The sequence below is a fragment of the Salarias fasciatus genome, chromosome 3, assembly GCF_902148845.1.
Source record: "Salarias fasciatus chromosome 3, fSalaFa1.1, whole genome shotgun sequence".
Lineage (NCBI taxonomy): Eukaryota > Metazoa > Chordata > Actinopteri > Blenniiformes > Blenniidae > Salarias > Salarias fasciatus.
The window spans coordinates 6,585,763-6,609,652 of record NC_043747.1 but is presented as its reverse complement, the minus strand read 5'-3'; the positions used below and the strand labels follow the sequence as shown (position 1 = coordinate 6,609,652).

Below are 23,890 nucleotides of genomic sequence, written 5' to 3'. Positions count from 1 at the left end.
AGCCAAGAAGGCCGATAAATATTTACCACCGATAATCATTTGCAGTAAAATTAAAAATATTGGTGTGAAATTTTTGATCAGTGAAAAGTCTCTTGGGCTTTCGTAGGTACTTTCGTATGTACTCCCTGTTGTTTTTCTTTTTTAAGAAAAGATATCCAAGCTGGAAGCAATCACTCAGACAATCAAGACAAGAGAACACAAGCAAAAAGACAAGAAATACAAGAGGGAGGTGCAAACAACCAACCAAGGCACAACCAAACCAACACAAGTCAACATCAGTCTAAAAGTACAGTCATCTGGGCCTTACATACTGAAATCAATTCAAAAGAAAAAGAGACAGATGTTTGCATATTTTTGGGGAAAAATGACTAGAAATCCCTTTAAGAGACAAAAAATAAAGATTAAACTGATTTTTAAAACAGTTGAAGGAGGGATTTTTGTTCTCCCATTTACTGAAGTGTAAATGATATTTTCCCAACAAAAGAAGTATATCAATAACAGTGGATAATGCTGTGTCTGGATTTGTGTTTTGTAGGCTAATGGCAGAGATTTCAGGGTTTTCTATTGTTGTTCATCCTTTTCTGAGTGAAAGAAATATATACCAGTTATAATAATATAAACGCTAAATAATTAGCGTTTGCATTTTGTGTTTAGTCAGCGAAATGTTGCTCAGTTTAATTTATTCAAACAACTTCCATGACTACTGTGTTAACTGTTAGCAGGTCAATGGGTTTTCCCATACCAGTTAGCATTAAGCTAGCAGATCTCTTTTCACACTCCATGTTGTGATTTCCTGTGTTTTACGGCGTCACGTTTGTGTGGAAAGCAGAATTCAGTCTTTATATGATTAACCTGCCAGTCAGGAGACAAATCTCTTCTCTCCAGAGCTTATTTCACTGACAAAGCTTCTTCGTTTCTCTCCTCTGTGCACATATATCTATGGCTCTATGCACATACAGCTTTGGCTCTGCAGGCACTGTGCTGATTGGCTGTTTGCCCTGTCGGCTCTGAGTGTAACCAATCAGATGGTGCTGTGTTCAGGACAATGCTGGATGCTAAGTAGAGACTCTCAACAGAGATGTGGCTGAATCCGAGTCAAAATAATCTCGCTTCGTATTGATCTCTTATTGGCCGATGATCGGTCAGTCCCCAGTTGGAATGCATACTCGATCTACACGTGCACAAGGCAAACATTCAGTGCTTTCAGTTTTGCGTTTTAGTGGTCAGGAGGGATTCATAGAACTGTAGTCACATTCATAACTTTCGGTTTTACATTGAGGGACCAAGAGTTGGCAGCTCAGTGGGAAGACACTTACTGAATGATGACCGGGCAGTCAGGCGCCATCAGCTCCATCTCCAGGGATTCAAAGGAACTCTTTTCAGTGCTGTTCCAGTTTTCAGTAATCCGGCATTGAGGACATAACCGTTGAACTGTGAGATAAAATGTGAACATTAACTCCAAACACAGATACTGCTACAAGGCAGAAAATGTTAGAGATTCTGGAAGGTGGTCGACATCATGACAATATGATAGAATCTCTTCACACTGGATCGTCCAAATAAATTGGAAACCAGCATCAATATTTTTTAGCAACTAATGGATGTTTTTTTTAAACAATTATTAGTTTCTGGATTGGTTCAAGTATTGTCCATTCAATTGTCAAGTCATAGTGCCACTGACTTCATAATGTATGTTCTGGAGAAAGTGTTTTTAGACTCACCTATGACCTTCATGATTTGCATTGGAGAAGTATCGGCTGCGACTTTTGGCAGTTCTTTATATTCACTGTGAGGATGCAGTATATTGGTTTGTTACCTCAGGTTTTAATGCAGACCTGTTAACGTCAACTCAAACTAAAACTAAAGGTTCATTCATATGCTGCTCCGTCAGGTTTCATGCAAATGACAGTTTGGTTCTTTTTCCACATCAGTTTAAGGCTTCATATAAAGAATTCTCAAATACGTGTGATGACGATGCCAAAAAGAAAGAACATTTCAACTTACAAAGCACCGAGGTACTGAATGAGGTTGTGTTGTTGCTGACACAGCACCGTGCCGTTCATCAGAGTCTCTCTGGAAATTAAAGGCTCCAATAAGTTCAGTTTGCGTTTTCTCAACTGCTTGGATCAATTTCCACAAACATGCCTCCTCTTACTTTCAAATAGTATGATAGTGAGATTGTATACAGCAGAAATTTTCAAAGTGTGAGGCACGCCTCCCCTGGGGGGCGTCAGCGGGTTTCAGGGGAGGCGCAGCGCGACAGAGAAGAAAAAAAAAACTGTGTGGGCTTCCGAAGCAGCTGCGCAGTGTGTCCTGTGAGATTCCTCACCCCCACCCCGCCGCCCCCCCCGCTAGGGATGGGAATCGAGAACCTGTTCCTCATGTCTCGATTCCAAGGAATTGTTTGTCTGTCTCCTATAACGATTCCGCTTATAGGTTCCACTGTGTGCGTGACGACGCACCACGCGCTCCGCGCACGGGCTCACAGCAACCAGTACGGCTGTGGTCCGCTCTGGCGCCGCCACAGAGCCGCGGACCGGAAACTTTCAGCAAGGATCATATGTTTCCTCACTCCGGAGCCCTGCTGCTTCAGTCTAAACAGAACCAAGTCGGGTGCCAGATGGAAAGTAGATACGTGTTCCTAAATCAGTGATTTCAAAATAAAATCTGTGTCACGTTTTTGCCTTCACATTGTTTCTTCTGACAACGCGATCTAATCATTATCTGCATTAGAAGAATGAACGATGTTGTACTTACTCATAGTAGGAAAGTCAAAGACACCAAAATTGCACAAATCAAAGCTCCATGACCGGAGCGGCTGTGTTGCCAGATTGGACGGGTTTCTGCACAATCAAGCTTCTTTTGACCCCGAGGTGGGTTGATGAAATGGCCGTGTGTTTGCGACGTGTTTTTCTTTTTTTAAAGGCAAATCCGGTTTTTACGGTTTTAACGTGCATTTTCTACAAAGATGGAGGTTTGGATTGCTTCCTATCGCTCGATGGTTTTCACATTTCCATCAGCTGACAGCAGACACACGAGACTGTGTGAGTGACAGAGCTGCGGAGCTGGACCAGACACGCACGGGCATCCGGTGTGAGGCCGGTGTAGTTTGGTTTTGAGCTTTCCAGCCTGGCGTCAGGAAGAAGCTCCAGAGTTTGGCTGGATTTCACACGAAAAGATGAAACTGGGGCTACTTGCAGCTTGCAGTTTTCATGACATGGATATTTTTTTCTTCTGTTCAGAATGAAGATATGAAACAGTAAACACCCCATTTGTATTATTTAATTTCTCAGTCAATGAGAATCAATAAGAGACTTGTCAAGGAATCGTAACGATAAGCAGTATTGGTAATGGACGCTCAGACAATATGAGTAAGCGGGTAAAGGGGGGCCACCATGCTTTTGACTTCTCTTTGGGGAGGCTCGCTATTCCACACTTTGAAAACCCCTGGTATACAGTATCTAAAATATGTCCTGAATAACTTTTGTGATCTCTGCAACAACAACAACAAAAAAGAAAAGCTTTTTATACGAAGAACTCCAGCGGCTGGACCGGTTATTGACCAAGCTTCTTCAGACTGTGGAGTTTCAGCAGACTCAGAGGTTCAGTGCTCCACACCGTGTGTGGTCAGGATTTTATGAACTGCTTTGGTTGTAGCACTCACATTATTTCAATCCTACCACAGTTTTCACTGCGGGGCCAAATCCTGGAGCTTGGGGCTGGAAGTGATTCATTTGACTGTTTAGTGGCGTTCACCCTGCAGCGACATCCATCAACACCTCGGAGCAAGAACAAACCAGCACAGTTTTAACAAAGTAGATTTAAAGAAGGAATTGTTTTTGGTGAAGTTTAACTAATGAGACTTTTACTCACTGAGTTTTGACTGGTCGTCCATACTGTCCACATCCAGAGAAGAACGTTCCAGCTGCTGCACCAAGGGCTTGAGACTGATAACATCAGAACAGAAGCTCCTCTCATCCTTCAGGTGGACGCTGCTCACCAAAGAAAGAGATAAAGCATTTAGGACTTTCTGACCCATTGAATGTTAAAGGGATCCTTCAACATTTTGGCAAATTGGCCCATTTAGTGCAATTCCTTAGTCATTTCGAACAGCATACTTACTTTTTTTGTGAGGGCGAGCTGTTGTTTATTCAGAGGTGAGTCAGGGAAGGTTTTCCGGAGGGACACAATGGAAGTGAATGGTATTTTTGTTCCCCCTCGTCAAACTCATCAAATACAAAATCCAATAACCCCAAAACACTTTGGTAGACACGTTATAATCCGCACATTCACTACGCTGTGAAATATTAATGCAAAATTACCAGATTGAGTTGTTAATGCGAAGATTGCTAAGACGGAACTACTTACTAAACATGGCGTCTGGGCGTAGTGATCTCAAAAGAAAAAGTAGTTCCCAGTATTTGCTTCAGTGTCGTAACGCTACAATATTATTTGCTGATGTTCCACAGCGTAGTGAATGTGCGGATTAAAACGTGTCCACCAAAGTGTTTTGGGGTTGTTGGATTGTGTATTTGATGAGTTTGACGAGGGGGAACAAAAATACCATCCACTTCCATTGTGTCCGTCCTGAAAACCTTCCCTGACTCACCTCTAAATAAACAACAGCTCACCCTCACAAAAAAAGTAAGCATGCTGTTTGAAATGACTAAGGAATTGCGCTAAATGGGCCAATTTGCCAAAATGTTGAAGTATCCCTTAAGTTCTACCAGGTGGGTCAACCCACTCGTGTTTATCGGCTGCTTTTTTAAGATATATTGACAAACTTACTAGATGAGGGTCAAGCAAGGACTTGGTTGAGGACGCACGTCCAGAAAGAGAACATCCTCTGCTTGAACACCATCTGTGTTGGTCAGTTCTGACTTGCAGTCACATGGTGCTGTGAAGTGACGTAGAAAACACATGTAACCTCCAGAGTTTGGCTTTTTGATCATTCATCTTGTATTAGAAGGAGCGTACCTCCACCACGAGGCTCTATCTTCTTTGTGGTGACAGGCTGAGAAGTCGTGGGCAACTCCGTGGTCGTCTCCACCGTAGTCGGTTCAACTTCCGGACTCATCCAGCTACAAGACACATTCTTGATCAAGAAATCAACTCACAGTAAATTAATGCTCAGAGTGTTTCCGATAATCTTCTGAATCAGAAAGGAAATGGTTGATATCAGACAAGCGCTGACAGCAGTCACATGTCGCAACACTTGGCTGAGTGGATGTTCTACAGCGGAACAAGCTGCTGTTTATGATCTACTGAGCCCATTTAAAGACGGAACTGTTCTTACTAACTCATGTCTTTTGGACTGATGAGTATGGCCGTTGTTTGAAACTCATGTAGCTTCTTGTGGTGAATGAAAACTGGCTTTTATCAAAGTATAAATGTAGCATTCATCACTAGTCAGTATCCTCAGCGGTCCAGATTTACACGTTCATGACAGATTGTGGCCGTGTCGGTCGACACTTACCTCATAAAGGCTTCAAAGATCAGCAAGAGCATGACGGAGCGAACACAAACCCTGCTGCCATCTTTCAGCGTGGCACTGGAACATCAGGAACCAGAGTCAGAACACTGAGAGGCCGCACCACACTACAACACTGACAGGACCAGAGCTTTCTCAAGGTTTACTCACGTTTCCTTTTTAAAATTCATGATTTCATTTAGTTTTAGTCATATTGGTGTGATGTTATGTGTTTTACAAGCTATTTCAGTGTCCACTAATCTTTTAAATTACTTGTCATTGTTGGTTTTAAAGTCACACTAAAAACTGTGAAAGTGAGCAGATACTGAACTCCCTCCAATAAAACTTGATCTGATCCGAGGTTCAGTCCTGTCAGGAGGTGAACTGAGTTCGGCTCCGTCACGTTTCCTTCAAAACATTCACACACACTTACATGGACTGAGTGGAGCGGCAGGTCTCACTGGGGTACCACGTCTTGACGCTCCTCACTGTGGATTCGCTCGGCTGTTTGGTGTTGTTCTTGGTGCAGCGGCAGCGGTTGTGGGCTGGAGACAGTTCAACATATCGACAGTGAAGACAGTGGTGGAGAAATGAAATAATGCAGCTGGGAAGACAGTGTGATCGTTTTACTGGTGAGCTTTAAAAATATGAGACTCACTTCGTCCTGATTTGTCTTTTTTTGTCGGTGGCATCACATTTGGGGAATTACCCAGAAATGAGTGTGGCCTTATATCAGGCTGGATGGACTCATCGATTGACTGACTGACTGGATCTATGGATGGCTGTTCAATGGGCCACTCCATGGGCCAGTCCATGGCCCATCTGACAGGCTCTTCAGGTTGATCTTTGACGGGATCTTCGGTTTGATCTTCGACGGGCCGTTTGGTCGGGTGAGTCCAGTCTGTAGAAGTCCTGGTTGAAGGTTCGATGTTGGACCGCTGAGGATCGTCAGGAAATCGGATGCAGAAGTCTCCAAAATGCACCGAGCTGTCGTCTCCCAGGCTGCTTTGTGTCTTCCCGTTGTTGTCTACATAGAAAAAAAGCCCCGTTTACAAGACAGTGATCGACTGAAAGCAGCAAAGTCCCATATTTTAGGAAGGACAGCAGGACACAGAAATGCCAACAAACACTAACGAATGTCGATTTGTTGAGAAGACAAGCAGTCACACACACAAAAAACACAGTACGACATGAACGACTCTTATTAAATTCGGCCTTCTTCCTCCTGCTGGATGGAGAAAATGTTTCTCAGTTTATACATGTGATGGTTCTCTAGACCATCATCCAGTGTTTGTTTGAAGTTTTTTTGTTTTCACCTACCATCTTGTGCATTTTCAATCATGTAGAACTATTTATGCAGGCGTAGCACACGTGTCGGTACTGTGTTTCAGAAGAATTACGAACCAAAAGAGAAGAACTCAACAGTTCTATCGGTGTTTTTATGTAACGCACGAGTTAAAAAATGTCAGCAATACCTTACAATTTGAACATAATGAGAGATTTGAAGGAGTTGAATTGTTAAAATGATGTGGATTGACTCCAAACGATTGAAATTCTGAGTAATTTCACACTGTTTAAAACAATTAATTGATATTGCTGATAACATTTTCTACATTCATTGCTTTCGTAGTCCCTATCAAGTTTGAAACAATAAAAAAGCATTTTTCTGACAAATATATATTTCTGTCAGACATTATTTATGTTAGGATGAGACGACAGGAGAGTAAAAGCTTTTCAAAAACATCGAGAGAATTTCCTATTTTTTCAAGTTTCTAAAAAGTTGCAAAAAGTTGTGAGATATGACAAAAAGTTGTGAGACACTTTGGTCCATTTGATTTGTTTTCAAAAGTTTTTTTCTTTTAAATATTAATAAGACTGATGTCACAACAGCATAAAAAGAAATGTTGAAATCATCCGTATTAAACCAAATGAGAAATAAAGAAATGAGATCTTACTCTCCTGAGTGTCTCGGAACAGAAGAGCCAATAAAAGCAGACGAGTGATGATGAAGAGGACCATCGTGGAACCAGATGAAAAACACTCTGAACTTCCAGGTTCGGCTGTTTGTTCCGAGGATGAGCTCTACTTAACGTCTACAGAGGATTTATGATCTGCAGCAAAGCTGGAAGGAAGTTCAAAGCTAAAGATTAATCTCGTATCTCTGCGTCACTCTGGAAAGTCAGATCGATAAACCTTCTTATCGTTTGTTTCTCATTGCGTCAAACTAAAACAGGGAAGAGTTGAAATATCTTTCAGTCTCACCTGCTGCCACAGAAAATATTATCAAATGATCTCTCAAGGTTTGAACATTTACACTTTCATATAGAAAAACACACATTTTGAATTATTTAGACAGAATTGATTGATGTCTTTGCTATTGCCTCACAGCAAGAAGGTCCTGGGTTTAAATACCGGCTGGGGCTCAGGCCTTTCTGTGTGGAGTTTGCATGTTCTCCCTGTGTGTGTGTGGGTTCCCTCCGGGTACTCCGTCTTCCTCCCACGTTCCAAAAACATGCATGTCAGGTTAATTGGTCACCCTAAATTGCCCCGAGGTGTGAATGTGAGGGTGAATGGTTGTTTGTCTATGTGTTAGCCCTGCGACAGACTGGCGACCTGTACAGGGTGACCCCGCCCTCGCCCACAGTAGCTGGGATCGGCTCCAGCCACCCGCGACCCTGAAAAGGAAATAGCGGCATAGAAAATGAATGAATTGTTGATGTTTAGAATTAAGAGTGAAAAAATACGCATTCACACTTTGGCTAACAGGAAGTTTTCATGAAGTTAATCAAAACAATCATCAATACAAGCAGCAGACAAAGTGAGCGTCTCACAGCTGTAAGTTTCATGGTCACACAAGTCGGATGATTTTGTTATTTTTGCTTCGTGAACATTTTGAGCACTGATTGATTGGATGAATCTAATTAGAAAACTGTCAGAGCTGGAAGGACGTCTCAGTATGATGTCCAGTGAGGCCCAGAAGGCATCTGTGTGTTGACGGTGGCTTTTTATCGACGTCCAACACTAACAGCGAACGGTGCACCAGGTTCACACGTATTTTTGAACCACACTCTGTTGTAAATCTCACACACCACTGCCTATGGTGACCCAACCTGCCCCAATTTAAACATCCCAACAACTGCAAAAACACCTCAGAATGGATAAATGCATCCATCAACATTCAATGCCCGAGAATTACAGGCTGATCGTGATCCATCTTCTCCAACTTCTTCAACACTGTCAGGTAAAGCTGCACCCATTTCTGATTTGGATCAGCACAGAACATTTTCCCACGGTGTGTATAAAATCTGTGGAGATAAACATGATGGCCTCTGTTATTACCTGGTATTAGAGGCTTCAAATTCATTCATCAAACAAGAACACAAATAGCAACAATAGAAGTGTGAAGTCTCATATTGGACTTACATAACAGCATTGATACGACAAATATCTGTTGAGTTCTGGACGGCGTAGCTCCGAATGGCACGAGCAGGGAGGCGTCCTATGCTGTGGCGTTGGCAGCAAGCGTTTACTCCTGAAGAAGAAAAATGGGATTGTCAGTTGTAAATTTAAGACATCTCTGTAATATCCTGGCCACTATGGGAGATGCAAGCCACCAAGGAAACCTCTGACAATGCACGGAGGGTTCCAGCATCCTGAGGCTGTACTTGAAGAACTTCCCGAGGACTGGTGAGTGTTAAAGCCACCATCCAGGAGGAAACATCCAGAAAATGGCCCCCAATGACAACCTGCTCAGTGAACGCCTCGGAAACCCGTGAGAAAGAGGAGCCAGAGGTGGGATCGTGGAAAGATAAAGCCCGACATGGCATGAACCAAAGGCAAACTGAACAAAGGCTGGCTGACAAAGAGAGAACATAACAGTGGCTGGAAAAGGCAGGACTGAAAGACTCTGATCATGGCTGCACAAGAACAGGTCCTAAACACAAGATCACTAGAGGCCGGGGTGGATCACACGAGACAAGCCTCCAGTTGCAGACTGCGCAAGGAAGCTCCTGAAAAAATATAGCACATCACAGCAGGGGGCAAGATGCTGACAAGAAAGACAGACATGGAACGCCAGAACCAGGTTGAGTCAAACCACAGGTGAAGCCAAAAGCAGACTCCCTCCACAGGATCTGGTTTACAGTTTTTATTTGAGTCCAAGCACAGCTATAATGGGAAAAGCCTTTAGCAGAGCCGGGGCCAAGAACAAGGAGTCCAGACCTGGTAGACAGGATAACGAGCAGATTTATCAAGGCGGAGAATCCAGAGCTGGATCAAGACACAGTGCAAAGTCCAAGAAGCCAAGGGAGTCCAAAAAACAAGAGACACATCGGGAAGAAGGGTTTTATACACCAGGAAGAGGGGAGGAGACAAGGGACGACAGGACAAGAACATAATTCAAAGATTGAAGGGGTCAGGTGGGGTGAGGTGAGGTAAGACGAAGAAACCGGGGAAAAGAAAGGCCATAGGCAGGATGGGAGACCAGAAGGAGGAAGAGACACAAACACACACACACACACACACACACACACACACACACACACACACACACACACACACACACACACACACACAGCAAACGCACACAGAGAGTTGCAAAGAGTCACACAGGCAGTCAGTCGAACACAACAATACACACAGAGACACACATAGGGTCAGCCACTCTGTCAGGCTGAGTGGTGGTGGATAAACGTGAGACGTGAGAAGAGAGCGGTAGTGATGAACGTAGCAATCCCCAGTGACAGAACATCAGAAAAAAGGAACATAAACAGCTGGAAAATACCAAGGACTGAAAGGGCAGCTGGAGAAGACGTGGGGTTAGAAGGAAACAGTGGTGCCAGTAGTGATGGGGGCACTAGGGGCAGGAACCCCCAACCTGGATGCATGGCTCCAGGAAATACCCGGAACAACATCTGAGGTCTCTGTCCAGAAGAGCGCAGTGCTAGGAACAGTTAAGATCCTGCAGAACCCTCAAGCTTCCAGGAATCTGGTAGAGGACCCCAGCTGGAAGGACATACCGCCCAGGAAGGGTGAGAACACAGTTCTCTGCTGGACAGAAAATGCAGTAAACGTCACGACAGACTCGGGTTCATCAGTTGGATCTTTCTCACCTTGTTTGTCCCCGGACTGGTCCCTGGTTTCAGCAGCTGCTGTGCTCTTGGTAGGAATCAGCTGGGAGGTCGTCGTGGACTCTGATGCTTTCAGGCTTGGTGGAGAAGAAATTTGTGGGTCTCTTAATGGAAGACAAACACTTTTTAGCAAAACTCCATTAGAGCATTCAAAACTGAATGTGTACCTTGAAAAGGTGAGGCAAGCTGATTGAAGGAAAGTGCAAAAATGATCAGAGAATAAAGAACCACTGTGTTCTCCACTGTGCAGTTACTGAAATCTTACTTGATATCAGAGTCCTGTCCTGGTCTCGTGGGCTGATCTGGGTTCAACTGCTCTGTCTGGTGGACTTCTTGTAATTGATCATGATGTAGGAGGCCACCTTCTTCAGATCCTGGAGAGTTAGTTTGATGATGACTGGGTCAGAAAATCTCCAGCAACTGAATCTTTTTAGGGTGTTTCCAATCTGGATAGAGACTGTGAGGATTTGTGTCTCTAATTTCTTTTGCAGTGTTACACTGTTGGTCTTTGCAGGACATACTGTATATGGTCTGATCTTATTTTGACTCATCACACTCACCCTGTTCAAGAAGGTGAGTCATGAAGTCCAAAACCCACGGAGCACCTGGATCAGAACAGACTTCCTCACCATCAACAGATCACTGCCAAATGTTAGTAATGAAGCCACGGATGGATGGATGGATGGATGGATGGATGGATGGACCTACATAACAGCCTGTTTTGGACAGAGTTGTGTTGCTGACTGGTGTCTGAAGCTCCTCACTTCACTGAAATTGATGATTTCTGAGGAATAATTGAAGCAACATGGCAGGTTCTTCCCTGAAAACAAAACATTACTCAATAAGTTCATGTCAATGCTGCAAGAAGTATAAAACAATGACGAAACAGCTCATATCTCACTCTAAAAATGCAACAAACCTTCAAGCAGTGACTCACCAGTGTGTCCATCAGGACCGGTCCTGGAGTGATCGGCTGCAGAGCTGCTGGTAGGAAGCTCTTGTTGGGTTGTCGGGGCCTCTGAGGCGTTCAGGCTTGATGTGAGAGAACCAGGTGCTGTGGTCTCACCCAGGTCACTTCACAAACGTCACACAAGACAACAGTGTTGAGCAGAATCACAGAACTTATCTAAGGAAGTCTGATCTGCCTCCAGAGCTGAGACAAGAAGAAGAGAGACGCTTCAACTCTGATCAACAACTTACTTCATCTCAGGAAGACGTGTGACTTGTGATTGATGGAAAAAGAATCTGTGACTCGTAGGGAAGAACTTCACCTTGATTCATGAGCATAAATATGTTTTCCAACAAATTTATTGCAACAGCAGTAGGAGAAATGTGTGTAATTACGTGAAAATAGAATTTGTGCACTGTGTAGTGGGTTGGCATAATTCACCCACGGAACGTTGTTCGTAGGTTGGTTCCGCACGGACTGTTATTGTTGTTGCACTACCGTTTCACATGTGCTGTAAGGTTTTGGCTTTTCATTCATTCATGTCAGTAAAGAGGTGTGCTCCAGTTTTCGACACTCCACCTCAGTCTCCCTCTCTTCAGCGCTACAACCTGTAATTTAGGATTTCTTAATGTTTAGTTTTGTGTTGTATTTGTGAAGACAAGACGAAAAAAAAAAAAAAAAAAAAACAAGTCCACAACTCATGATACACAGCTACAAATTAACTTTTAGGAGTGCTAAAAACTTGAGTTTGTGAAGCTGCTCCCACCTGAGAGAGGATCCAGCTGTAAAAAGAAGGCCATCCATCCCCAGCTGAGGAGAAACACACCAGCCTGAAGAGTCCAGTGCATGTCTGCCGCTGTGGACTGCTAAGGTCAAGTGGAGCTTTTTCAAACTGGACGAAAAAAACAGCGCTCCTCTGATAGCTCCACCTGCAGTTTGAGTCACAAGATGAAGCAATCGACCACAAAACCGATAACGTGAGACTTTCTTTCACATATATCTGATCTTTTAAACACGCTCCAGAGAGAAGATGTTGAAAGATTTCCTCTCTGATCCACAGAAAGTGGCCTTTTTTATTTATTTTTTTTTATTTTAAACCCATGTAAGTTCAATATGCCCATCCATTGCATGTGTGTTACGTATACTGTAACAAAAGACGGTGGTTCCAAGCTGTCCAGAGTCACAAAAAATTAGTTTCTTGCCACGTTGTGATATCAGACACAGGCAGGCACAGTGTTGCGATTCATCTTTCATATGAGCGCACACAACTGCATAATGGCAACCATGAAGAAAACTATTACAAATTATAAAACAATAACTCATTGGTCAGGAGCATTCATTACAGGAATATACAGTCGGTAGTTTCTGAAATTATTGTGAAGTAGCTCCAAAATGACAAGAAAGGCAATATTGAAAATTTTATTCAGTATATAGTGAATCATCTGGAATACATTGATTCTTGCATGATAAAAGCAAAGCGGAAGCATCAGACTGTCATCATACAAAGCGCTGTGTACTATTGTATTAAAGTTGAGCTGGATTGAAGAGGTTGGACTTTCACATTTCACAAGTTTCCTCCTCAGCTGACTTCAGTTCAGAACTTCAGCAGATCCCTGAATCCCGGCATGAACGAGTTCGTACACAAGACATTTCCATCTTTCAGGGCGACACTGTGGAGCAGAAGACCAGAATACAGGTCAAAGCTCTGTTCAATCCCTCCTGACGGCCAGAAGGTGTTGCTGAAAGCATTTAATGTTCCCTTTGCGCATGTGTAGTTTGAGTATGCATACCAACAGTGTCACCTCTGACCCCTGTGTGACCCGAGAAAGGTAATAAGTTCCAGTGCACGCAGGCTCATTTCCTTTTGAGTCTTCTGGCATGGTGTTTACATGCTGTTTAAGATTACAGGAAATCAATGCGTTGGAGCTGCGGTCAGTACACTTGGCCCTCGGGCATTTTCTACCATACCTGAGCGGATGGCACGTTCTCGTACGGTTGGACAATACCTCGGCCGTCTTACACATCAACTATCAGGTCGACACCAGGTCCACCCCCCTGCTGCAGATCTCCCAGTGACCTCTCAGGTGGGTTGCTCTCCGTCTCGCCAACCTGTGAACTGTGTATATGCCAGAGGACCAGAACCTGATGGTAGACTTCTTCTCCCATTGGGGTCCCATACGCGGGGAGTAGCACCTCCACTCTGACATAGTGCACTCTGGGGGGGGGTCGATCTCTTTACCTCAGAGGACTCGACCCACTGTCCATTCTGGTTCTCCTTGAGTGACTCCACCAGCCCTCTGGGTCAGGTTGCGCTGGCATATTCTTGGCCGGGCGCACACCCCTCAACGCTTTCCTGCCGCCCCCTCAGATTCTGCCGACACTCCAGAGGGTCGTTCAGGAGGGCCACATGCTGTTGTTGTTGGTGGCCCCCTTTTGGCTAGCCTGCTGCGCAGGCTTTCTCTTGGAGAACCGTTGCACCTTCCCAACAGGAGAGAGCTGTTGTCTCTTCAGGTCAGGTTTGGCACCCCAACCCTCACCACCTCCGTTTATGTATGTATATGGCTGCTGAGGGGCCCGACTCGCTGCTGAGCAGCTGTACAGAACCTGTAAGGTGGACGATCCTGAATGCCAGGGTGCCATCCACCCGGCTGCAATATGATAATAGGTGGAAGCTGCTTGCTGAGTGGTGCAGCATACATGGGACAACCCTGTGCTTTGCCTGGTCCCCACAGTCTTGGGTTTCTTGCAGTCCCTCCTGGATTGCGGTCGGTCTCCATCTACGCTGAAAGTGTGTGTGTGAAAGTGTGAAGCATGTGCTGGTGCTTCTTGGATGAAACCTGGCACCTTTTCCAGGTGCTAAAGGCTGGACGTCACCACTCCCCAGCTCAGCTCTGCAGAAGCTCTCAGCGAGATTTGTCTGGGATTCCTCAGGACTAAGTTGGGACAAGTGATTCAGTGCTTTCAGCACCAACATCTGGCAGTCAGGAAGGAAAAATCAAACGTATGAATGTGACTCCGGTTCTATGAATCCCAGTGACCACCAGAGTGCTCTGTCATTCAGAATCCTTGTGATTTACACAAAAAGATTCTGTAGGAAAATGAACATGTGTTGGCACCGAAATGTATTACTTTTCTAGAGTCACAAAGGGGTAACGGGTGACATTGTTGGTATTAGAGACAGACCAATATGGATTTTTCAGGGCCAATACCGATACCGATTATCAGTAGCCAAGAAGGCCGATAAATATTTACCGCCGATAATCATTTGTAGTCAAATTAAAAATATTGTTGTGAAATTTTTGATCAGTGAAAAGTCTCTTGGGCTTTCGTAGGTACTTTTGTATGTACTTCCTGTTGTTTTTCTTTTTGAAGAAAATATATCCAAACTGGAAGCAATCACTCAGACAATCAAGACAAGAGAACACAAGCAAAAAGACAAGAAATACAAGAGGGAGGTGCAAACAACCAACCAAGGCACAACCAAACCAACACAAGTCAACATCAGTCTAAAAGTACAGTCATCTGGGCCTTACATACTGAAATCAATTCAAAAGAAAAAGAGACAGATGTTTGCATATTTTTGGGGAGAAATTACTAGAAATGCCTTTAAGAGACAAAAAATGAAGATCAAACTGATTTTTAAAACATTTGAAGGAGGGATTTTTGTTCTCCTATTTACTAAAGTGTAAATGATATTTTCCCAACAAAAGAAGTATATCAATAACAGTGGATAATGCTGTGTCTGGATTTGTGTTTTGTAGGCTAATGGCAGAGATTTCAGGGTTTTCCATTGTTGTTCATCCTTTTCTGAGTGAAAGAAATATATGCCAGTTCATATTGAAATAATTAGCGTTTGCATTTTGTGTTTAGTCAGCGAAATGTTGCTCAGTTTAATTTGTTCCAGCAACTTCCATGACTACTGTGCTGTTAACAGGTCAGTGGGTTTTCCCATACAAGTTAGCATTAAGCTAGCAGATCTCTTTTCACACTCCATGTTGTGATTTCCTGTGTTTTACGGCGTCACGTTTGTGTGGAAAGCAGAATTCAGTCTTTATATGATTAACCTGCCAGTCAGGAGACAAATCTCTTCTCTCCAGAGCTTATTTCACTGACAAAGCTTCTTCGTTTCTCTCCTCTGTGCACATATATCTATGGCTCTATGCACATATAGCTTTGGCTCTGCAGGCACTGTGCTGATTGGCTGTTTGCCCTGTCAGCTCTGAGTGTAACCAATCAGATGGTGCTGTGTTCGGGACAATGCTGGATGCTGAGTAGAGACTCTCAATAGAGATGTGGCTGAATCTGAGTCAAATTATTTTGCTTCGTATTGATCTCTTATCGGCCGATGATCGGTCAATCCCCAGTTGGAATGCATACTCGATCTACACATGGACAAGGCAAACATTCAGTGCTTTCAGTTTTGCGTTTTTGTGGTCAGGAGGGATTCATAGAACCGTAGTCACATTCGTAACTTTCGTTTTACATTGAGGGACCAAGAGTTGGCAGCTCAGTGGGAAGACACTTACTGAATGATGGCAGGGCAGCCGGGCGTCATCAGCTCCATCTCCAGGGATTCAAAGGAACTCTTTTCAGTGCCGTTCAAGTTTTCAGTCGTCTGGCATTTGGGACATATGTAAAAGTCTGTGAGATAAAATATTCAACATTAACTCCAAACACAGGTACTGCTACAAGACAGAAAATGTTTGAGATTCTGGAAGGTGGTCGACATCATGACGATATGATAGAATCTCTTCACACTGGTTCGCCAAAGTACTGTAAATTGGAAGTCAGCATCATATTTTCTCAGCAACTAATGAATGTATTTTTAAATGATGATTAGTTTTTGGATTTGCTCAAATATTGTCCATTCAATGGTCAAGTCATAGTTCCACTGACGTCATAGTGTACAGTATGTTATGGAGAAAGTGTTTTTAGACTCACATGCCACCTTCGGGATGGTTTCAATTGAAGCCGAAGACATCTGCTTGTTGATGGGCTCTTTGACTCTCAGGGGTTCCTTATATTCACTGTGAGGATGCAGTATATTGGTTTGTTAGCTCAGGTAATGATGCTGACCTGTTAACATCAACTCAAACTAAAACTGATGGTTCATTCATAATGCTGCTCCGTCGGGTTTCATGCAAATGACAGTTTAGCTCTTTTTCCACATTAAATGAGGCTTCGTATAAAGAATTCTGAAATACGTGTGATGACAATGCTAAAAAGAAAGAACATTTCAACTTACACATTATTGAGGTACTGAATGAGGTTGCGTTGTTGCTGACACAACACCATGCCGTTCATCAGAGTCTCTCTGGAAATTAAAGGTTCCAGTCAGTTCAGTTTGCATTTCTTCAAGTGATTGGATCAATTTCCACAAACACGTTTCCTCTTACATTCAAATAGTATGATAGTGAGATTGTATACAGTATAACAAATTTAATCCGAATGCCTTTTGTGATCTCTACAAAAAAAGACAGTTTTATTGTCAAAAATCAAATGACTTTTTTATGTCAAGCCCTCCAGCTGCTGAACCTGTTATTGACGAAGCTTCTTCAGACTGTAGAGTTTCAGCAGACTCAGAGGCTCAGTGCTCCACACCGTGTGTGGTCAGGATTTTATAAATGTTTCGGTTGTAGCACTCACATTATTTCAATCCTACCACAGTTTTCACTGCGGGGCCAAATCCTGGTGCTCGGGACTGGAAGTGATTCATTTGAGTGTTTAGTGGCGTTCGCCCTGCAGCGACATCCATCAACACCTCAGAGCAAGAAAAAAACCAACACAGTTTTAACAAAGAAGATTTAAAGAAGGAACTGTATTTGGTGAAGTTTAACTGAAGAGAATTTTACTCACTGAGTTTTGACCGGTCGTCCATACTGTCCACATCCAGAGAAGAACTTTCCAGCTGCTGCACCAAGGGCTTCAGACTGATCACATCAGAACAGAAGCTCCTCTTGTCCTTCAGGTGGACGCTGCTCACCATAGAAAGAGATAAAGCATTTAGGAATTTTTGACTCATTTAAAGGTGCATTAAGGAGTTTTTCAACCTTAAAAATACTTATTTTCCACCATAAATATGTTACACATTTTTAATGATGTGTACAATGTGCCCTGACATATTCATTGCAAGTACCGCTAAAAGCGTTAAATTGTCACTTGAAAGTTGCAGTGCCGGTCCGGCACCAAAATTTTTTTGGGGAGAATTTGGAAAGAATGACGTAATGCACGCTCCGGCTGGCCTGATTTAGTTAGGTTTCGTTTTGTCCGCCATTACTCCGCCAGATGCTTAGTGAGCAAAAACTGAGCAGGAGCTTCCAGAAAGTAAGAAAAGACTGGCTTCTCGCACTGCCACAACTCCAGCACAGACTCCACCAGGTAAAAGAAACTTACATTTTACTCGAGCGCTACTAAAAGAGCGAAGAAGGAGTTCCCCTCTTCCGTGCACACAAGCCACAGGCACGAGTTTTTCACTAAGCTGCATTACGCCCAAGGCCTGCAGGGGGCGCTGTTCCGCATAAAACGTGCAAACTCCTTAAGGCACCTTTAATGTTAAGTTCTACCAGGCAGTTCAACCCACTCGTCTTTATCGGCTGCTTTTTTAAGATATATAGACAAACTTACTAGATGAGGTTCAAGCAAGGACTTGGTTGAGGAAGCACGTCCAGAAAGAGAACATCCTCTGCTTGAACACCATCCTTGTTGGTCAGTTCTGACTTGCAGTCCATGCATGGTGCTGTGAAGTGACGTAGAAAACACATGTAACCTCCAGAGTTTGGCTGTCATTCATCTTGTATTAGAAGGAGCGTACCTCCACCACGAGGCTCTATCTTCTTTGTGGTGACAGGCTGAGAAGTCGTGGGCAACTCTGTGGTCGTCTCCACCATAGTCGGTTCAACTTCTGGACTCATCCAGCTACAAGACACATTCTTCAAGAAATCAACTTATAGGAAACTAATGTTCAGAGTGTTTCCAATAATCTTCTGAATCAGAAAGGAAATGGTTGATATCAGACAAGCGCTGACAGCGAAGACATGTCGCAACACTTGGCTGAGTAGTGGTGGGGGTGGGGGGTGTGCGGAGGGAGGTTGTGGGTGGTATGACTAAGGTGAGGGGGGTTGGGTCTTGGGCCCTGGGCTCTTGGCTCTGCCCGCCTGGGCATCCCGGGTCCGGGGTGGCCTGGCTCCTGCTGGTCCTGGCTCCCTGGGGCCTGGGTTTCGGGCCCCGAGAGCGCCGGGATTCCTGGTCGGGACTTTCCTCTGCCCTCTTCTGGACTGGTACATGGGCGTCTGCCTGGGGGAGCGGCTCGGATCTGGGCTCTGAGATGGCCACGGGTTATCTGGGCCCACAGGACCTCTCTGGCCTGCTTATGGCCTTCTCAGGGGTCAGAGGTCATATATGCATGAACACTATCACTATTACATTTACATGATCACGCTGATCTTCCCTGTGCTGTGGTGTAATTTTAAACTCAATTTCTCAGTTTGCACGGCCCCAGTTCACTACTAGCTATATTCTCCAAAAAAAAAAACAAAAAAGTCCGTAAGATGCCCTCTCTCATATCCTTATATAGGTGCAGTAGCCAATTGTCTGGTGTTTAATTTAAAAAAAAAAAAAAAAAAAAGAAAGAAAAAGAAAAAAAAATGTTCTGGTTGTTCTAGTGGTTTTGGATTGTTCATCTTTGTGATGGTCTGGACTGTTTGACCTTCGCTAGAGCTACCTGCAGGTTCCCCTACACCCGAACAGCCGCAATCTTACCGCCTTCATGACCCACATGGGGGTTTTCCGCTACACCCGCAAGCCCTTCGGACTCAGCTCTGCTCCCAGCTACTTCCAGAAAATTATGGTCACCATCTTCGCAGGCATCCCTGGTGTGGTCGTTTACCTGGACGACATCATGGTGCATGGAGCAGCATCCACCCTGCATGATGACCGCCTCTCCAAAGTCTCACACTCAACAATGGGACGTGCATCTTTGCAGCCGCTGCCATTCAGTTCGTGGGGTTCCTCCTGACTGCCGAGGGTCTGAGTCTGCTACATTCTAATGTTGACGCCATCCTGCGCCTGCCTGGGCCTTCCTGTCCTGCGCAGCTGTCCTCATTCCTGGGGATGACCGCCACTGCGCGCCCCGCCTTAAACGGGGCGTCCCCTGGACCTGGTCTGCTGCATGCTCCGCAGCAGTTCGCCGGCTCAAGTCACAACTGACTTCTCCGCCTGCGCTCACTCACTTTGACTTGGAGAGCCGCCCATTCATCACCTGTGATGCCTCCAACACCGCGGTCAGCGCAGTCTTGTCACAGCGCCACCAAGGAGTGGAACGCCCGGTGGCGTTCGCCTCACGGACACTCACTCCAACCGAGCAGAAGTACTCTGTGGGGGAAAGGGAGGCGCTGGCCTGCGTCTGGGCATGTGAGCGGTGGCACATGTACCTCTATGACAGGCACTTTATGCTGTGGACCGACCACCAGGCCCTCACAGCTCTCTTGGCCACCACTGGATCAGGTCACAAACCACTGCGTCTTTATTGCTGGTCTGAGAGGCTGCAGTCGTACAACTTCTCCACACAGTTTATGCCGGGCAGAGAAAACGTGGTGGCAGATCTCCTCTCTAGAGCCACGCCCACCTCCACTCCAGACACCACCCAGGACTCTGCGGAACCAGAACTGATCCTCATGCTGCACACGCCCCTTCAGGCAGTTGTTTCCCTCTCAGATTTGCAGGCAGCCTCTGCACAGGACCCCGTGCTTCAACAGCTGTGCATCTATATTCGCAATGGCTGGCCTGCCAGGGTCTTGGAGGAACTAGCACCCTTTCACCGGGTCAGGAATGACCTCTCCTGCTGGAATGATGTCTGCGTGGCTAGGGGGCGGTGTACAGTGGTCCCAAGCGCTCTGAGAGAACGCGTCTTGGCCATGGTCCGCGACTGCCATCTGGGCATTGTGAAGGTGAAGCAGAGATGCAGAGGTCTGGTTTGGTGGCCAGGCATTGACAGAGACCAGTGTTGCCAGATTGGGCAGGTTCCCGCCCAATTGGGCTACTTTAAAAGTCATTGGGCTGGGAAAAAGAGCCTTGGGCGGGCATGTAAAAATTGGGCTGGTTTTAACTCCTTGGGCTGGAAAAATCAGACTTGGGCGGGAGCCCAAGTTCCGCGATAGCGGAATTTTTTACGGAAATCATGTCTGTCCACTCTTCCGCGGCTGGTGCAGAAACGCGACACGCCCCCCTCCACTGTGTACCTGCCGAGCTGAGATGACTGCAACGCGGCAGATACGGAAAACCAGTCGTCTGCAGCAACCATTGTCATCCTCCACAGACAGTTACTTGAACGGCTCTTTTAAGTGAACGCCGAGAGCCGGTTCACAGCTGTCTGAAAGCCGTTCCACGCTTCCTTCATGTGTCTCCTGAGTGTCTCCTGAATCCAGCTGTCACCGCTGCCTTCATGTAAATGACCGAGTTTCAGTTTTCCGCAGCTCGCTCCAGTCACCTGAACGCAGCAGCTAACTAGCGGAGGAGGAGTGTGTAGAACCCGGAGCGGAGCGGAGCCAGTGTTTTGGAAGAACTGGTTTCCCTAATAATTGGCGAGTTCAACGTTCAAAGTAATAAAAAAGAAAAAGAAATGGAACTTTAGCCCGATTCTCCATGAAGGTAAGATCATTTCATTAGGATGTGCATGTGTGTGTCCGCGTGTGTCCGCGTGTGTGCGCGTGCGTGCATGTGAGAACCGTGCTGTGCAGATGAGAGAGAGCAGCTGCTGGTTTTGAAATGCATTGTTTTTGTTTAATAATTTTATTGTGGCAACAGAGAGGTGTTGCGTTGTCTTATACAGTTGTTTATCCTCGTTATGGTCACTATGTGAAGGTTTGTATGCTTAGGAAGTGTTTTCTGTTGTGTGTGTAATGTTTTGGCGCTATCTCATGGGTTTGGCCGAATTGGACTGGTTTTTATAAAAATGGGCGGGTTTTCAGCAGTGCTTGGGCGGGAAACTACCATGAGGATCTGGCAACACTGACAGAGACATTGAGGATCTACGAGGGGGGACCCAAAAGTTCCCGGACTGTGGTTATAAAAAAAACAAAACAAGAGTGATTTTAGACTTTCGGCCATTATATGTCGCTACAGCAAAGCCTTAAGCATAACTATGAAAAATTTCACCTCCCAAAGACACACAGGCAGCTCACACGCAGTGTTTATGTTGCTACAGTCCCGCCCCCTTCTTCAAAAAATGTGAAAATGGCGGAACCCACTGATAAGCGAGACCAGATTTTGTTTTCTACTGGGAAAAACGGCAACAGAAACACTCACCATGATTCAGACCGCGTACAAAGATGAGGCTCTGGGGAGAACACAGGTCTTCGACTGGTATGGGCGCTTCAAGAGTGGTCAAATGTCCATTGAAGACTCGCCTCGCTCCAGCCGACTGTCCACCTCCCGCACAGAGGAAAATATCCGCAAAATCAAAGCTGTGGTCATGGCAGATCGACGCAGGACCATCGATGAGATTGAACATTTGACAGGGATCTCCTGGAGCTCCTGCCAGAGGATCCTTCATGAGGATTTGGACTTGAGGCGGGTCGCTGCCAAAATGGTCCCGTGCCTCTTAACCACGGAGCAGAAACAGGCTGGCGTGGACATGTGCCAGGAGCTGAAAAGGCAGCTGGAGGACGATGGAGGCTGTTTGAGAAGATCATCACCGGGGATGAGACGTGGTGCTATGGTTATGATCCGGAGACCAAGCAGCAGTCCACCCAATGGCGCCATCAGGGATCACCACGGCCGAAGAAAGCACGTCAGGTCAGATCAGCGATTAAGACCACGCTGATCTGCTTTTTTGACGTCAAAGGGATGGTCCACAGCGAGTTTGTGCCACCGGGGCAAACCAGGACTTTTACCTTAAAGTGCTGCGGCGGCTCCGGGAGGCGGTCAGGCTGAAGCGGCCGGCGCTGTGGGAGAGTGGGGACTGGTGGCTCCATCATGACAACGCGCCTGTGCACAGGGCTCTGCGCGTAAAACAGTTCCTGGTGAAAAACGGCATGGCCCTGCTGCCCCATCCGCCGTATTCCCCCGATTTAGCACCTTGCGACTTCTTCTTTCTATTCCCAAGAATAAAAAACGCACTGAAGGGGCAGAGATTTGATGACGTGGAAGAGGTGCAAAAAAAAAAATCGAAGGACGCTCTTAAAGCGATCATTACGCATGAGTTTGCTGACTGCTATGAGCAATGGAAATCCCGGCTACAGCGCTGTATTCAAGCCGAAAGAGAGTAGTTTCAAGGTGACAGCTTTGATTGAATGTGAAAATAAAAAAATAAAAAGTTATAACCACAGTCGGGGAACTTTTGAGTCCCCACTCATAGTCCAGGACTGTGCAGCCTGCCTCACCAGCGGTAAAACCGGCCCACCTCCCTCCCCACCTCTGCAGCCCGTGCCGTGGCCTCAGACACCGAGGGCCCACATCCAGGTGGATATCTGTGGCAAACTCCACGCACCCCACATCATCAGCGCTTCCTGCTGGTGGCCTATGATCTCCACTCCAAATGGCCGGAAGTGCTGCCGGCTGGGTCTGTCACTACTGCAATGGTCATCGGTTTCCTCTCCTCCGTTTGCCAGCTGGGGTGTCCCTGACGCCATTACCACGGATAATGGGCCCCAGTTTATCTCGACTGACTTTGCAGCTTTCATGGAAGGAAGAGGGATTAGACACATCAGGACTGCCCTGTACCATCCGCAGGCCAATGGCGGCGTGGAGAGGTTTAATCAGACCTTGAAGAACGGGCTTAGAGCGCACATGGCGGACGGCCTCCCATTTTCAGACTCTCTGCAGAACACGCTAATGCACTACAGAGCAACACCACACTCTATGACGGGCAGCTCACCGGCACTCCTGATGCTGGGGCGCAAGGTACAGCTCCCTCTGGATCGCCTGCGCCGCCCCATTAGCAACGCCCCAGCAGCGACAACCTCCACCGGGGACAGAGTGGCGGAGCAGCAACGGTGTATGAAACAGCGGTTTGATGAGGAGCATCGTGCAAGGCATCCAGCACTGGCCGTGTCGGACTGGGTTCGAGTCTGGTGACCCACTCGCTCCCACAAGCTGCTCTCTTTCTGGTCTGCACTGCTGCAGGTCGCAGCACTTTTCGCCTGGCAGACGGTTCGTGCTGGCATGCCAGTCGCCTCTGACGGGTGGCGCCACCGTCACTGACAGGGGGCGGGGTTAATGTGGTGTGTTGGATCACATGGTTGTGACGTCAGTGCACGTCGAGTATTTGTAGGCGCTGTTCTCACGCCCGGGGTTGTCGGGAAATGTAGTCTGGAATAAAGCATTCATTCATTGGAAACGTATGGC

General features: G+C 45.8%; 1 long non-coding RNA gene across 1 annotated transcript; it reads right to left on the bottom strand.

Moving 5' to 3' along the window:
* Nucleotides 1–3,480: 3,480 nt before the first annotated feature.
* Nucleotides 3,481–23,678, bottom strand: LOC115384561 (uncharacterized). Its single transcript, XR_003930903.1, has 3 exons — nucleotides 23,589–23,678; nucleotides 19,319–19,368; nucleotides 3,481–3,491 (listed from the first exon to the last, which is right to left on the bottom strand). It is a non-coding gene; the product is annotated as an uncharacterized LOC115384561 (long non-coding RNA).
* Between the last annotated feature and the right edge of the window lie 212 nt (nucleotides 23,679–23,890).